This window comes from Typopeltis vanoorti, chromosome 18 (genome assembly GCF_054136105.1).
Source record: "Typopeltis vanoorti isolate ZY-2024b chromosome 18, IOZ_Tvanoo_1.0, whole genome shotgun sequence".
NCBI lineage: Eukaryota > Metazoa > Arthropoda > Arachnida > Uropygi > Thelyphonidae > Typopeltis > Typopeltis vanoorti.
The window spans coordinates 111,934,407-111,950,418 of record NC_143566.1 but is presented as its reverse complement, the minus strand read 5'-3'; the positions used below and the strand labels follow the sequence as shown (position 1 = coordinate 111,950,418).

The window sequence follows — 16,012 nt, the reverse complement described above, 5'->3', positions numbered from 1 at the left end:
ACATTGTCAATGGATTGCAAGGGGATATTCAGTTGTTTGCAGATGATGTGAAGCAGGGAAGGGTTATTAGTAATTATTATTATTATTATTTGACACCTCCAGGGAGTCCAAGGACTCATCGAGGGAGGCACCAGGGCTACAACTCCATCTCCACCATTCAATCACAACTGACCACAACTACACCAACGCCATCTACCACCACTGGTATTTCCACAGACAATCACAAACATCCATGCCCATGGCAGGATTCAAACCTGCAGCCCTTTGGCTGGAGAGCAGATACGCTATCCACTCGGCCAACCGGGCCGACTGGTTGGCTGAGTGGATAGCAAAACGAATGGGGGTATCAGTTTAATGCAGCAAAATATAAAGTCTTGAAGTTTGGGATACATCGATGGGAGGCAGTATACTCGATTGGAGGAGATAGGGGAGGCAAGAGATCTGGGGGGGGGAAGATGATTGATAGAAGCCTGAAATTCAGTGAACATATTGCAAAGGCGGTGAAGGTAACCCAGTGGATTGCTGCAATACCGAGATTGTATGGCATGTGTTTGAGGGAGGAATGGAATTACACAGGTGTGATAGATTGCATTTGAATGGCTTTGGAGTGAGTGCACTAGAGAAAGTGTTGCCATATGGAAGAACAGTGTGTGATGCATGCAAGAGATAAGAAGTAAGAGATGAAGTGAAAAATCAGGAGAGTGGTATTGAAGAGACAGAAGTGCTTGGCAGTGGAAACAGTATTATTATTAATTACTTAAGGAATTGACAGCGTATGCTAGAAATATAAATTAAATCAAACTATATTTCTAGTATACACTGTCAATTCCTTAAGTAATTAATAATCATGTTTAACCAGCGTATAAGCCTCTCTACAAGAATGGAAACAGTAGTAGTGCGAGAGATGAAGTAGAATGGATGGGAATACAAGAGGAACAGGGAAACAGTGGAGCCCAGGTGCACAGGGAGACATGGCATAGAGAGAGCAGATGCTGAAAGTGGAGGTGAATGTGTGTATGAAGATGAAATATATTTTGATGTGGTTGGGGAAGTTGTGACTGAGCAGATACATGTAGTAAGTGGTGATAATGGTGATTCGGCAAGGGCAGGTGTGGTGGGGAACAAACAAATTACAAATGCCAGAAGTATCAGAAATAAGGAAGATGATATGGTTTCACTGATTGAGTTTATTTGCCCCAAAATCATTGGAATAAGTGAAACAGGATACAGTATTTTTTGCCAAGGTAGAAAGGACAAGAAGAGAGGGAGAGTGCTGCTAATGATAACAGGGGAAATATGTCTGCATAAGGCAGACATGAAAGAGAAAAATAGTGGCAATGGTTATGAGGCAGTGTGATGCAATGTGGAGGTTGACAGGAAGACATAATTAGTTGAATTTTGCTATAGGCCAAAAAATGTGGAGGGTGGTGAGGAAGAAATGTGTAAACAACTTGGATTAGTGAACAGAGAAAGGGTAATTATTATGGATGATTTTAATTATGGTGGTATAGATTGGAATGAAGAGATAGTATTGAGAATAAGGAAAATGAATTTCTCGAGTTCTTGAGAGATAGTTATCTCTCAAGAACTCAAGCAGGCAGCATGTAAAGGAGGGCATGAAAGGATCTAGAGTTTTAGATCTGGTTATTTCATCAGAGGATGTAATTGTGAATGGGGTTTCACACTTTCCTCCAGTTTGCGAGAATGATCATGAAGTAATCACCTGGGTTGTGGCTAGCCATATGCAAACTTCTGTGAGGAAAGGATACATGTGGAATTATAAGGCTGGTGATTATGACAAGCTTAGCAGACAGCTTGAAGCTATAGCATGGAATGAGGAGTTGAACAGTAAGGAAATAAATGATGCTCGGAAACTGATGAAAATGGATGAATGAGAGCATTAAGGATGAAATCTGGAAGAGAAAGGCAGAAAGGCACCTAGGAGGCATTACAAGATGAATAATGATAATTAATCAGTTACATGATGATAATGTAAAGAACAAGCCAAAAGAGTGACTCAGCTAGTAAGGAAAACAAAAGTGCAGTATGAGCAGAAATCGACAAATCAGGCAAAGAAATACCAGTGTTTTTAGATATGTGGCAAGCAGAAGAAAGAATAGAAAGAATGATCATGGTAAGATGATGTTAATGGATGAAAATGGTAGAATGGTAACTGCTGCAGAAGACATTATTGAGGTATTCAGTGATCAATTTATAAAGGTGTTTTGTCCTGATCAGGGTGGAATCCTGGGGAACTTAAGTGTAGAGGACATAAGAGAATGGCTTAATTGTGAGTGAGTAGGAGGTATTTGAGGAAATAAATGTCTTAAGAGAATGTTCCAGGGAACGGCAGTAGCATTGTATTGCCTGTTTAATAAGTCTTACAACAGCACAGGTTCCAAGGAAATGGGAAAAGGTAAAATTGTTCCACTGCATAAAGGTGGTGATAAGACTGTGGCGTCAAATTATAGGCCAATGTGTACACCCAGAGTTGTGGTGAAGGTACTAGAGTGATTGGTGAAAAGTAGCAGACAGAAATGGGTTGATAACAGCAGTATTCTCTGTGGTTATCAGCATAGGTTTGTTAAAGGGAGATCATGTTTTACTAACTTACTTATGTACTATAACAAGGCAACAGATACCTTGGACAGGGAGATGCAGTAGTGTACTTGGATTTTGCAAAAGCTTTTGATAGACTGCCACACGACAAGCTGTTAAATAAATTGAAACAGACGGGATTGGATAACAGACTTCTTAGTTAGATCAGTGACTGGCTGTCAGATAGGTATCAGAAAGTTTGTATATTGGGGTTCAGTATCCCGAAAGAGGAAGGTGGTGTACTGCAGGGGGGGGTAAGTTTGGGGACTATTCTTGTTCAATTTGTATGTTAAAGATATTAGGATGGATTTAATTTGTGATATGCAGCTGTTTGCAGATGATGCAAAATTGGGGAGAGCAATGCAGAGTCAAGAGTATGTTATGGCCTTACAGGAGGACTTGAATAATTGTATCAATGGGCAGATATGTGAACTGTCAGTTCCATGTTACAAAGTGTAAGGTTTCCAGATTTCGTAAGCAACGATGGTTTGCAAAGTATGCATTTGATAGGGAAACTTTAAAGGAAGTTAAGGAGATGAGAGATCTGAGAATACTGGTGGATAAGGACCTGAAATTCAGGGGCCATATTGCACAAGTTGTGAAGACGTCACATTGGATAATGGTAATGATGCAGAGGATCCTGACATGCAGAAATAAAGTGGTTATGTATAAGGCCTTGATCAGGTCTCATAGGGATTATTGTGCACAGATTTGGTTGCCAGGTTTTCATGGTGATGAGGATGTGTTGGAAAGAGTCCCAGAGAAGAATCACAAAGGCAGTCAGTAATCTTTGAAATTTGGAGTATGAGAACAGATTGAGATAATGTAAATTTCAGAGACTTGTAAATAGGAAGAAGAGGGGGGGGGGAATATGACTGAGACATATTCCATTGTTTAGTAGTCCATTGTTTCCTCAGATTTGGTCACCTGGTTTTCAAAAGGAAAAAGAAATGCTGGAAATGGTCCAGAAGCAACTAACTGTCTCTGGAATGCTGAGAATCCACTCAGCATTCCAGTCCTATCCACTAGACTCTGTAAATTGAGAAGATGCAATTTACAGAGTCTAGTGGATAGGAGAAAGAGGGGTGATATGATAGACATACAAGTTGGTAAGGGATTTTTGTGCGATCAATGTTGAAAAGGTTTTTCATAAAATGGTGGGAGATTGGGGGAAAACAAGAGATCATCCCTGGAAGCTGTATAAGGAGAGTGTGTACAAAGGAGTGAGTAGCAGGGTTTTTTTGCATACAGAGTGTGAATGCTTGAAATGCCTTGCCTGACAGTGTGGTGTCTTCAGAGAATTTGAATATGTTTATGACATAGTATGATGAGCTGGGTATATGACAAAGGGATCTCCTAGATGAGTCTTTGACTCCATGGAGTCTTAGGATAATAATAATATATGTATATATTTTTTAATTCAATCCTTTTTTTAATTATTAAAATTATGATTAATATTGTGATTACATATTTACAACACATAAGATTACCTATTTACAACAGGTTTAATTTTCTTTTTTTTTTCCTGTATAATGTATTAATAATAATAATATAATACAGCACTTACTTATTCATTTAACAATGAGTTATATATATTTACAATTTTGATTTTTTTTTTTTTTTTTTTTTTTTTTTTTTTTTTTTGTATATTTAAGAGCTGCAACTACAGCACTGAAATGTGATATATGGGTTTGGATTTTTTTTTTTTTTTTTTTTGGGATGAGATGTAATTTCTCAGCTTTCATCCTCGAAGCTTATTTGTAAACTTATCTCAGAATGACACCAGTTAGTTATTATTTATTGGTTTGTTTGCTGCGTTGGGAAGTTACAAAATCAAACCTATGTTTAATAGGTTTGATTTCCACTGCAGCTGTTGATTAAGAAATTTGTGCATGCCACGCATGCGCATGCATACACACACACACACATACGATAACTTGGAATGTCTTGATGCATCACTGAACTGGAATAATAATAATAGTAAATTGGCAATCTAATATCAAAGAACAGAAGGAAAAACCATAAAATAGTAAATATGCCTCTAGTTTAGACCTAATTTCAAATGTCCTAGAAATGAGTGACCATACAATGGAAAAACAAATTTTTCCATTGTATGTTCAAAGGCAAAGACAGGGAATGTAAGATATATTTCCATTGTGTATTGAAAGTGAGTTAATTCATATTGGTGATTGCTTATTAAACAGATGACCATCAGGTGATGAATCAGATAGTGTTGATGAATTTTCTCCATAATTTTCAATAATTTCTAAGGTGAAGGAAACCAAACAATAGTTGGATGGCTAACTTCACTTCTTTTTTAAGGAATGGCTGAATAAAGGATTACTTCACACAATGAAAAATGCAAGAATGTGAAGACAATATATGATGGATATTAATTCAGGAAGGCTCAGTATCCAAGTTACTAAAAGATTCTTCTAATGTCTTTCTGGCAAAAGATAACAGATATGCAGTAAATTTCTCTTAGTAATATGGAAGGCAATTTTCAATGTCATCTGTGCAGAAATTGACAAAAAAGATGATACCATGAGATTGCTTATCTCTGGGTGACGTTATGATGGTATCAGATGTATGTGAGAAGAGGATGTACTGAAAGAAAAAGATTGAGTGCAAACTGCTATTTCAGCAGGATGAAAGTTTTATGTCTTTGGTCCAGGGAAAGAAATCTTTAGAAGGAAAAAAAATAAAGGGAAAACAAAGAAAAAAACACCTTCAAAGGTTTTTTTCCCTTTTTTTTTTTGAAGATTTGGCATAAAGCTGGAGTTTCTATCTCAATCCACTCCTATAATGAATTTGTAGTCTATCTTGGAAAACTTCTTGGAGAACAAGGCTTGAATAGTGGTTTGGGAATTTTCAGTGGAATAAGAACATTTCAATACAGAATTACTTCAATTATCTAGCCAGAACAGATATTGGGATCAGGAGAACAAAAACAATAAACAAATCACTGAAACAAGGAGTACCAATCACAGAAGCCATCCTCTGGAATTGGCAGCATTAGAGAACATGAGATTGAGCAGAACATTCTGGAGAAAATGGCAATGCAACAAGGTTATGGTCTGAGTTACCACAAAAAGAGTTGACATTCATAATACATCTAGAAGAAGAATCTGTGAAGCAAAGCTCAATGGTGTTGCAGAGTATTGAAGTAATTGTCTACAAATTCTAATTTATCACTTTATTTAAAGTGCATATTTAAAAAATAGGAATTATTCTACTTCGTTTTTTTTCACATTCCATCCATATTTTTATCCAATGTTCTGCATACATAGCATACTATATATGTTATGTTCTGCATAACATAGCATGACTGATCTTGACATGGATGATAGCAGATATCATCCCTTTCTGAAGGATATATGAAACGTTTTCATTTTAGAGGCTAATAACTAAAGATGTTGAACTATGGTCTCCTGGCAGAGTTTTTTTAAGTTGATTAATTCATTGGTCAAATGCTGTATGCAGAACATTAGTAACAACCAGTTTTTTTGTTTTTTTTCATTATTTTCATTTCAAGGATACATATTTGCAAATTAAATTTCATGTTTACAAACTAAATTGTTACCAACTTTTAAGAGAAACCAGTGAAGCTGACATAACCATAGTTTTAACACATTAATACACCATAATAACTACAATCAACCAGTTTAAATGCTAAAATGCACTATTCTGATCAAAAATAGCTGAACAACTGCTCATCCCAACTCTCACGCTAATATGAATGGTGTTAATATGAAAATGGTACACCCTTTGCTGCTATAACGGCCTTCAATCATTTGAAAAAAAAAAGCTTTCCATTAGATTTTGGAATGTTTCTGCAGTAATTCCCTTCCATTCTTCTGGAAGAATGAAAGGAAATAGATACCAGATCAGTGAGTTGGATAAGCACCTGTCTACCAGACAGGCTTTGGTTGATTTGGATTTATGGGTGATGCAACTCAGGCAATGAGGCCAGCGTAGTCTCTTAATTGCAGTTGGATGAGGACGACATCCTGACAGGAATAGAGATGAAAGGGTATGATGTGTTTCGTGGGGATAGAAAGGGTAAAAAGGGAGGGGGAGCACTATTGATGATAGAGAAAAAGTTATGCCCATACAAAAGTAGAGCTGCAAGAGAGAAATAGTACCAGTGGTTCTGAGGCAGTATGGTGTGAGACAGAGGTGAATGGAATGAAATACTTAGTTGGATGTTGTCATAGACCTGGTAATGTGGATGGTGGTGACTATGAAATGTTTAATCAAATTAGCCAAGCAAATAAGAAAAGGGTGACTATTATTGGTATAATAGTCACCCTTTGTTAAAATCATAATATTATTATGATTTTAACAATGACAATATAGACTGGGATGATGAGATAGCAACTCGAAGTAAATAAAATGAGTTTCTTGAGTTTTTGAGGGAAAACTTAGACAGTATGTAACAGAGGCCACACGAGTATTGAGAGTATTGGATTTGATCATCTCATTAGAGAATATAATTATAAATGACATGTCTAATCACCCTCCAATTGATGAGAGTGACCATGAAGTGATTACCTGGGTGGTTGCCAGCAGTGTGAAGACCTCGGTGAGGAAAGGGTATATGTGGAACTACAAGGCTGGTGATTATGAAAAGCTCAGGACACAGCTTGCAGGCGTAGCATGGAATGAGGAGTTAGCTGGGGAAAAAAAAAAAGATCAATGAAGCTTGGGGGGAATTCAAGAGCTATCTAGTAGAAGCAATGTCTAAGAAGAGATTAAGCATATGATACAGAGACAAAAGGCATTATGGAGGCAGCATAAGCGAAGTGGTAATAATCAATTCCATGAGAATTACAAAGATCAGGCAAGGAGGATGACTTGGTTGATAAGGGTAGCAAAAAGTGAAGTACGAGTAGCAGTTAGCTAATGAAGCCAAAAAGAATCCTAGGGAGTTCTTTCGATATGTAGCCAGCAAAAAAAAAAAAAAAAAAAAAAGAATGATTATAGAAAAATTACACTGATTGGAAAAAATGCTATAAAGACAACTACTGCGGAAGATATAGTAGAGATACTTAATGAGCAGTTCATAAAGGTCTTTCATTCTTGTGAATGTGACATCATGGAGAGTTTGAGAGCAGTTCATGATGAGAAGGAGGGACTGACTGTAAGTGAGCAAGAAGTATATAGGAGAATTGAGCAAACTTCATGTTAATAAGGCTGTGGGACTTGATGATATATCACCATGATAGAGAAAAAGTTATGTCCATACAAAGTAGAGATGCAAGAGGAAAATAGTGCCAGTAGTTTTGAGGCAGTATGGTGTGAGATAGAGGTGAATGGGACTTGATAATATATCACCATGATAGAGGAAAAGTTATGATAATATGAGTCTTGCACTAGGTCAAGTTCCAAAAGAGTGTAAGGAGGGCAAGATTGTACTGCTTCATAAGAGAGGTGACAGGGATCAAATTATAGGCCTATCTGTGTGTCAAGTGTTGTGGTTAAGTTGTTTGAGAAGTTGAGAGTTGTCACCTATTACAATAAGGTGACAGCTTCCTTGGACAGAGGGGAGGGATACAGTAATATACTTAGATTTTGCAAAGGCTTTTGATAGATTACCAATGATAAGTTGATAATCAAACTAGAGCAGATGGGGGTTGGATATTAGACTAGTGCATTGGATTGGAAACTGGCTATCTGACAAGTTTCAGCAAGTTGCGTATTGGGGAGCAATATCGGTGGAAGACAAAACGAAGCTAAGTTACTGTATTTAGTTATATTTCATTTTATTTAATTATATTTAGTACTTAAATGTTCTGATGTTTGTACTTTTTTTTCCTCTTATTTATTAATTGAATAATTGTTAAAGATTACGCTACTCGGCAATAAGGAATGATGGTGGATTCAGCAGCAGTCGCAAGTGCCGTAACGCCAAGTCCTCTGCCGTTTAAGAACTCAATTATTAACAATATCATAAGGGCCTTTGTGGCATGCAGTACTTGCGGCATGTATGCGTCTCGAGAATTACATATGTGGCTTGTTAAAGAGAGTGGAGAGCGTATGTGTGCAAAATGCAGGCAGCTGGAGGAAATAAGTACATTAGATATATCGATATCTGACTTTGTTGCTCCAGGAACGGGGAATGAATGTAGGAAGACAAGTAGTGTGATAGGAGAGAATGAGAAAATAATAGTTGATAGTGTGGAAGGTGTGAGTGACTGTGAAAGTTTAGGAGATGGTTTTGTTTGGGAGAGTGAATTTAGATTAAGAGTGACTGACCTGCAGAGGGAGATAGATGAGTGGAAAGAGGAGGTGGAATGTCTTGTGAATGAGAGCAGAAGTATGAAAGATAAGATTAGGAGAATGGAAGAGATAAATGCAAGGCGAATCAGAGTAGGAGAGAGAGAGAATTTAGGGAGTATGAGTGAGAGGTATGGGGGTGCTAGAAGAGGAGAGAATGGAAACAGTAGAAGAGACGGAATGAGACAGAGATATGGAAGTGCTAGAAGAGGAGAGAATGGAAACGGTAGGAGAGATGGAATGAGAGAGAGGTATGGGAATGCTAGAAAACGAGAGGATGGAAACAGTAGTAGGAGAGACAGAATGAGAGAGGGATATGGAAGTGCTAGAAGTTGAGAAAATGGAAACAGTAGGAGAGAGGGAATGAGAGAGATGTAAGGGAGTGCTAGAAGAGGAGAGAATGGAAACAGTAGAAGAGAGAGGTATGGGTATGAAAGAAGAGGAGAGAATGGAAACAATAGGAGTGAGGGAATGGTAAGAGGTATAATGTATGGCGACTCAATGATCCGTGGTGTTCAAGATAGGATGAGTGAGGAGTATTTGCCAGGAGGAACAATAGAAAGGGTGGCTATGGCAATTAACGAGAGGTGAAAGGGTGGATGAGATGATTGTGATGGTAGGAACGAATGACTTGAGTGGTAATGTAAGTCAGGCAGCGAGAGATACGAGATTTTTGCTTGAGACTGTATGGAAGAAGACAGAGAGAGGAAAAATAGTGTGCGTGTTGCCTAGGTATGATAATGATGAGCTGAGCAGAAGAGCGGTGATATTGAATGGCATAATAGCGAGAATGTGTGACAAGAGAGGACTGGTATATGTGGATGCTTGGAGTGCGTTTGAGGAAAGAGAGGAATTGTATGCGAGAGACCATTTACATTTGAACGAGGAAGGACGTAGGCATCTGGAGAGATTGCTGTTCTGAACGAGTCAGTGTGTCCCAGGGAGGATGACAGCAGGGGTGGCCTCTTGTGGGAATGGATACTTGGGAGAAGGGAGACAATGTCAGGTAACACTGAGCCCAGTGGAGTCTAGAAGGGATAATGCTGGGTATAGAAACAATGGCATTTATATGCTTTATACTAAGCCAGGAGTATCCGGAATAAGGGAGAGTAATTGGTGGCGCAGATAGCATCAGCCTGGCCAAAAATTATTGCGATCACTGAGACGTCGTTGACAGAAGGGGATATAACAACAGGAATAGAAGTCGCTGGGTATAGCATTTTTTGTCAGGATAGGAGGGGAAAGCGTGGTGGTGGGGTACTGCTTATGATAAGTGATGACCTATGTCCTCTAAGAGTGGAGAATTTGGAAGGAAGTGAGACAAATGATTTTGAGAGCGTATGGTGTGAGTTAGAGGTAGGCAAGACAGGATATTTAGTGGGGTGTTGCTACAGACCCAGGAGCACAGAGGATGGGGACCAGGAGATGTTTAGACAGCCAAGTTTGGCAAGTGCAAGAAGAATGATTGTTATGGGAGATTTTAACTTCAGTAGTATAAATTGGAAAGAGGAAGATGCATGTAGCAATAGGGGAATGGAATTTCTAGAATTCTTGAGGGACAAATGTCTTAGGCAACATGTAACAGAGGGAACAAGAGGTTCAAGAGTTTTGGATTTGGTTATAGCATCAGAAGAGTTGATAATAACTGAGTTGACATCTCTCCCACCAGTTGGAGAGAGTGACCATATGGTGTTGACTTGGAAAATGAATAGACATGCAGGAGTATCAAAGAGACGGGAACTTATGTGGAATTATAAGGCAAGTGATTATAATAGTCTTAGACGTCAACTTCGGGAAGTTTCATGGAGGGAGGAATTGGAAGGCCGGGATATCACTAGTGCGTGGGAAATTGTGAAAGAATATTTGTTAGCAGCAATGGTAAGTTGTACACCACGAGTGAAGAAGAGGACGCAATTTGGAGTAAAGTGGATGACAAACAATATTAAACAGGAATTGCATGCGAAAAAGAGGCTATGGAAGAGATATAAGGAGACAGGTGAAGAGATGCATGAGGAATATAAGACACAGACCAGAAGAGTGACTAGTGTGTTAAAGAAAGCGAAACTGGAATATGAGAGGAGATTGGCCCTAAGATCCAAAGAAAATCCTAGGGAATTTTTTAGCTATGTGGCCAGTAGGAGGAGAAATGACTGCGGAAGAATGATACTGTGGGATAAAAATGGGAATAGAGTCACTGATGCAGAGGACATAGTGGAATTGTTCAATGAACACTTTATTGGAGTATTTCGTCCTAGAGGAGTCAGTTTTAATGCTAGAGGGATAGGACTGGTTCGAGGTCTGGAGGTACACTAGGAGAGTGTGTTTCAGATACTGAGTACCCTGGATGTCAGTAAAGCTGTGGAACTGGATGGTATTTCACCACGAGTTTTGAGAGAATGTGCTAGGGAATTGACAGTGCCTTTAACATGGCTTTTCAATGAAAGTCTGGCTTTGGCAAAGGTGCCCAGGGAATGGAAGGAAGGTAAGATAGTGCCATTGCATAAGGGTGGTAACAGACTGGAAGTGTCTAATTATAGGCCAGTCTGTGTGTCATCAGTAGTTAAGATCTTGGAGAAAGTAGTGAGGGACCGTATACAGCATTGGGCAGATGAGGGTAATGTTATCTGTGAGAATCAACATGGATTTGTGAAAGGACGCTCTTGTTTTAGCAATATGCTAGCCTTTTATAATAAAGTTACAAGAACATTAGATGAGGGAAAGGCATACACTGCAATTTTCTTAGACTTGGCGAAGGCATTTGACAGGGTGCCACATGATAAGCTGATATTTAAGTTGCAGCACATGGGTCTGGATGTCAGATTGGTCAACTGGATTCAGGATTGGCTGTCTGATAGGTATCAGAGAGTTGTGTATGGTGGAACAGTTTCCAGGAGGCAGAGGGTTACAAGTGGGGTCCCACAGGGCTCAGTACTAGGACATATATTGTTTAACTTTTATATCAATGACATAGCCAGTGGATTGCAGGGGGATATTCAGTTGTTTGCGGATGATGCAAAGCTGGGAAGGATTATTAGTAATAGTGCAGATGTGGTAGCCCTGCAAGAGGATTTAAATAAGCTAGATAGATGGGCAAATGAATGATATGTCAGTTTAATGCAGCAAAATGTAAGGTCTTGAGGTTTGGAAAACATCGATGGGATGTTGCATACTCTATGGGAGGAGTTATACTGGAGGAAGTAGGGGAGACAAGAGATCTGGGGTTGATGATTGATAGAAACCTGAAGTTTAGGGGACATATTGCAAAGGTGATGAAGGTAACACAGAGGATTGCTTCTATTATGAGAAGGACACTGACCTGCAGAGATAAGAGGATTATCATTCCGTTGTATAAGTCTCTGATCAGACCACACTTGGACTATTGTTCTCAGATTTGGTCCCCAGGATTTGAAGGGGATAAATTAACTGTGGAAAGGATACAAAGACGGATGACAAAGATGGTTTCAGGACTGTACAAGGATAGTTATGAGGATCGGCTGAGAGAATGTGGACTGAAGAGTTTGGTGGATAGAAGAAGGAGAGGTGATATGATTGAGACTTTTAAACTGTTGAGAGGTGGTTACAGGGTTGACATTGGGTAGTTCTTTCGCTTGGTTGAACAGCGGGAAGGAGTGATGACAAGAGGCCATCCCTGGAAGTTACGAAAGGAAACTGTGAGCAAGAGGGTAAGGAGTGGTTTCTTTGTGTGGAGGGTGGTTGAGCCGTGGAATGCATTGCCTGATGGAGTGGTGGGAGCGAGAACGGTCAGTGAGTGTAAAGAGTGGTATGATAGACTTTGTGTTTCTCAGGGGGGGGGGGAGACCTCCCCTCGATGAGTCTTGACAGACTTTATGTCTTAGGAAGGACCTCCCTCGAAGAGTCTTTTGACTCCTTGGAGGCCTGAATAATAATAATAATAATAATAATAATAATATTCCAGAAGAGGAAAGTCACTAGTGGTGTGCCTCAGAGATCTGTTCTGGGGCCTCTGCTGTTTAACCTGTATGTTAACGATATTTGGGAAGATTTGGATGGGGATATTCAGTTGTTTGCAAAATGATGCAAAGTTGGGATGAACTATGAGGAGTAGAACAGATGTTGTGGCCTTACAAGAAGATTTGAATAGATTGAATGATTGAGCACAGAAATGGGGGATGCCAGTTCAATGTTGCAAAATGTAAGGTTTAAAATTTGCGAAATAAAGATGGGATGTAGAATTTATGTTTGGTGGGAATGATATTATTATTATTATGTGACACATCCAGGGAGTTCAAAGACTCATCGAGAGAGAACGTGCGAACAGCATCGAACGATTGAACCCCTTCCAACTACTAACCACGCTCAAACTTGCTTAACTTTTTGCATGAGCCATTAGTAGCAGAGGCTCTACCAATCGACCAACCTTTGATATTGTTGGAGGTGCAGAAAATAAGAGATCTTGGGGTGATAGTGGACAAGGATCTGTAATGTAGGGGACACATTGCCAAAATTGTGAGGACAACACAATGAATTCTGGGAATGATGCAGAGGACGCTGACTTGTAGAAGTAAGGAGATTCTTGTTCCATTGTATAAAGCTCTGATTAGGCCACACATTGACTACTGTGCACAGATTTGATCACTTGGTTTTCAAAAGGACAAAGAGATGTTGGAAAAGGTCCAGAGGCAACCGACTAAGGTAGTTTCTGATCTATGGAATGCCAAATATGAGGAAAGGTTGAGAAGATGCAATTTACAGTGTAGTAGACAGGAAGAAGCGGGGTGATATGATAGAGAACTACAACTCAGTAAAGGGTTGTTTTAGAATTAATGTTGAAGAGGTTTTACAGAAAATGGTTGGAGATCAGGAGAGAACCAGAGGTCATCCCTAGAAGCTGTATAAGAAAGGTGTGAGCTGGGGAGTGAGAAGCAGGTGTTTTGCATGCAGAGTTGTGAATGATTGGAATGCCTTGCTGATAATATATCACCACACTCTTGAGAGTGTGATGTCTGCAGAGAATTTGAGTGCATTTAAGTCACAGAATGTATGTAATGCAAAAGGACCTCCTAGATGAGTCTTTGACTCAATGGGGTCTTGGGATAATTATAATTATAATAATAATAATAATAATTGTGTATGTGCTAACGGCCAGTTTGCCTGTTTTGTGGGACAAAAAACCTGAGTTTTCAGGAGGAACAGACAGGCATCAGCAACTTATGTATGCGATGTAATAATGTGGCAGAGATCTGTTTTGGATGCATTACTGGTTAACTTTATATTAATGATATTGGTTTAATTGAAGATATGTAGCTGCTTGCAGATGATGCAAAGTTGGGAGCACAATCAAGTGTCAAGCAAATGCTGTGGCCCTAAAGGAGAAAGAAAATGAACTATATAAGTGTGCAATGAGTGGAGCTACCAGTTTAATATGGCAAATTGTATATGATCTTAAAATTTTGTAGGTGATGACAGGATGCAAAGTATAAAACTGGTGGATGAAATTTCTTGGGAGGTGATGAGAGATCTAGGAGTGGGAACGGAAAGAGACCTCAAGCTTATATATAGTTCACATTGCTTGAGTTGTGAATCATCACACCAAATTATGACAATGATGAGGAAGATCTTGACATGAAGTAAAGAGGTTATGATTCCACTGTATAAGGCCTTAATCTGACCTGATATGAATTACTGTGCACAGATTTGGTTGCCTAGTGTTCATGGGATGATGATATACTGGTAGGAATCTACAGATTGACAAAGGTGGTTTCTGGTCAGTGAAATGTGAGGTGTGAGGATAGAGAGAGAGAGAGAGAGAATCATTTGTGGAACCTTGTAAATAGGAAGCAGAGGTGGGGATAAAACAAGCTTGCTACTCAATTTCAGAGAATAGCATATGCAGTGTTTTGCATATTATTAGGTTAATAATCCGTTACCAACTTATAACATGCAAAACACTGCACATTGTACAAATTGCTATCCTTTGGTGTACCTGCCATTCTCTGAAATTGAGTAGCAAGCTTTTTCTCTGGTCATTCACCACAACATGGATCCTCTCTTCAAGATTCACCACCAATGCAAAAGTGCCCTGATGCTCTGTTCTATCAGCTACCCTCTTTCTCCTCAACATACATAACCTACTCTCAATCATCACTAATCTGACCCTCAGCTTTGCTGATGATAACACATTACATTTGTCCTTCTCATTCTACAAACTATGCAGTGCTCAGGCATCTCAAACTTCAAGATCATCTGCAACCAATACCTTAAAACTGATCTCCATACCATCCTTCAATGGGGTGAGGATAACCTGGTTGCGTTTAGTGCTACCAAATGCAGTCAAGCCTTTTTTTTTGTTTTTTAAATTAGAAACAGGATATCACCCCACATATCCTTACCTTCAGTAATATGTAAATCGGCAGACTAGATTAAATCTCCTTCTTGGTCTGACATTAACCTCTCCTAGCATAAACACATCACATCAATAGCTTCCTCAGTATCTAAAAAACTAAGTTGCTACTTTACACTAATCCATCTGCTAACTCTGAATATTCCCATATCTGTCTATTCTTAGAATACTATTAATGCTTTGGAAGACACCTAAAACATCTTCTACCTCTCATGTATGGAATTAGTATATATGATATATGTGCATGTGTGTGTATGTGTGTATAAAACATTAAAAATAAATAAAAAATGCATATGATTGGTTTAAGCAACAAACCAGCCTTGATATCTATATATGTCATTATTAATTCCTTTGGACATTTCTCATTTATGTAATTGAATGTATACACATCAAGTTCGGTTTGTTGCTTAAACTAATCATTTATATATATAAGTGGCGCTTGCGTCCTCTGCACTTGGCCGCTTGAAGTTAGACCTAGGTTCTAGTCTAGTCGCTGACTGGAAGAACTTTTTCTAAGCCTATCTTCGACCGGTTCCCGAGTTAGTCGGTCTCTGGCACAGGCAAGCGGGTTTTTTCTCCCGGAAACTCGGGTTTTTCATCCCGTAAACTCAAGAAAATCGACTGTAGTACCCACATTATTTCAGACAGTGACATATCTTGTTAGGTACCAAGAGATGGCAGCACTTGTTTGCCAGCCTCTTCATCGGCGGCTGCTATAATAAGTGATAGACATGGGCCTGCTATCTCTGATTG

General features: G+C 39.0%; 1 protein-coding gene across 3 annotated transcripts in view; it reads right to left on the bottom strand.

Moving 5' to 3' along the window:
* Positions 1–16,012, bottom strand: part of Mvd (mevalonate diphosphate decarboxylase) — a 137,938-nt gene that overhangs the window by 106,785 nt on the left and 15,141 nt on the right. The window lies entirely within an intron of this gene.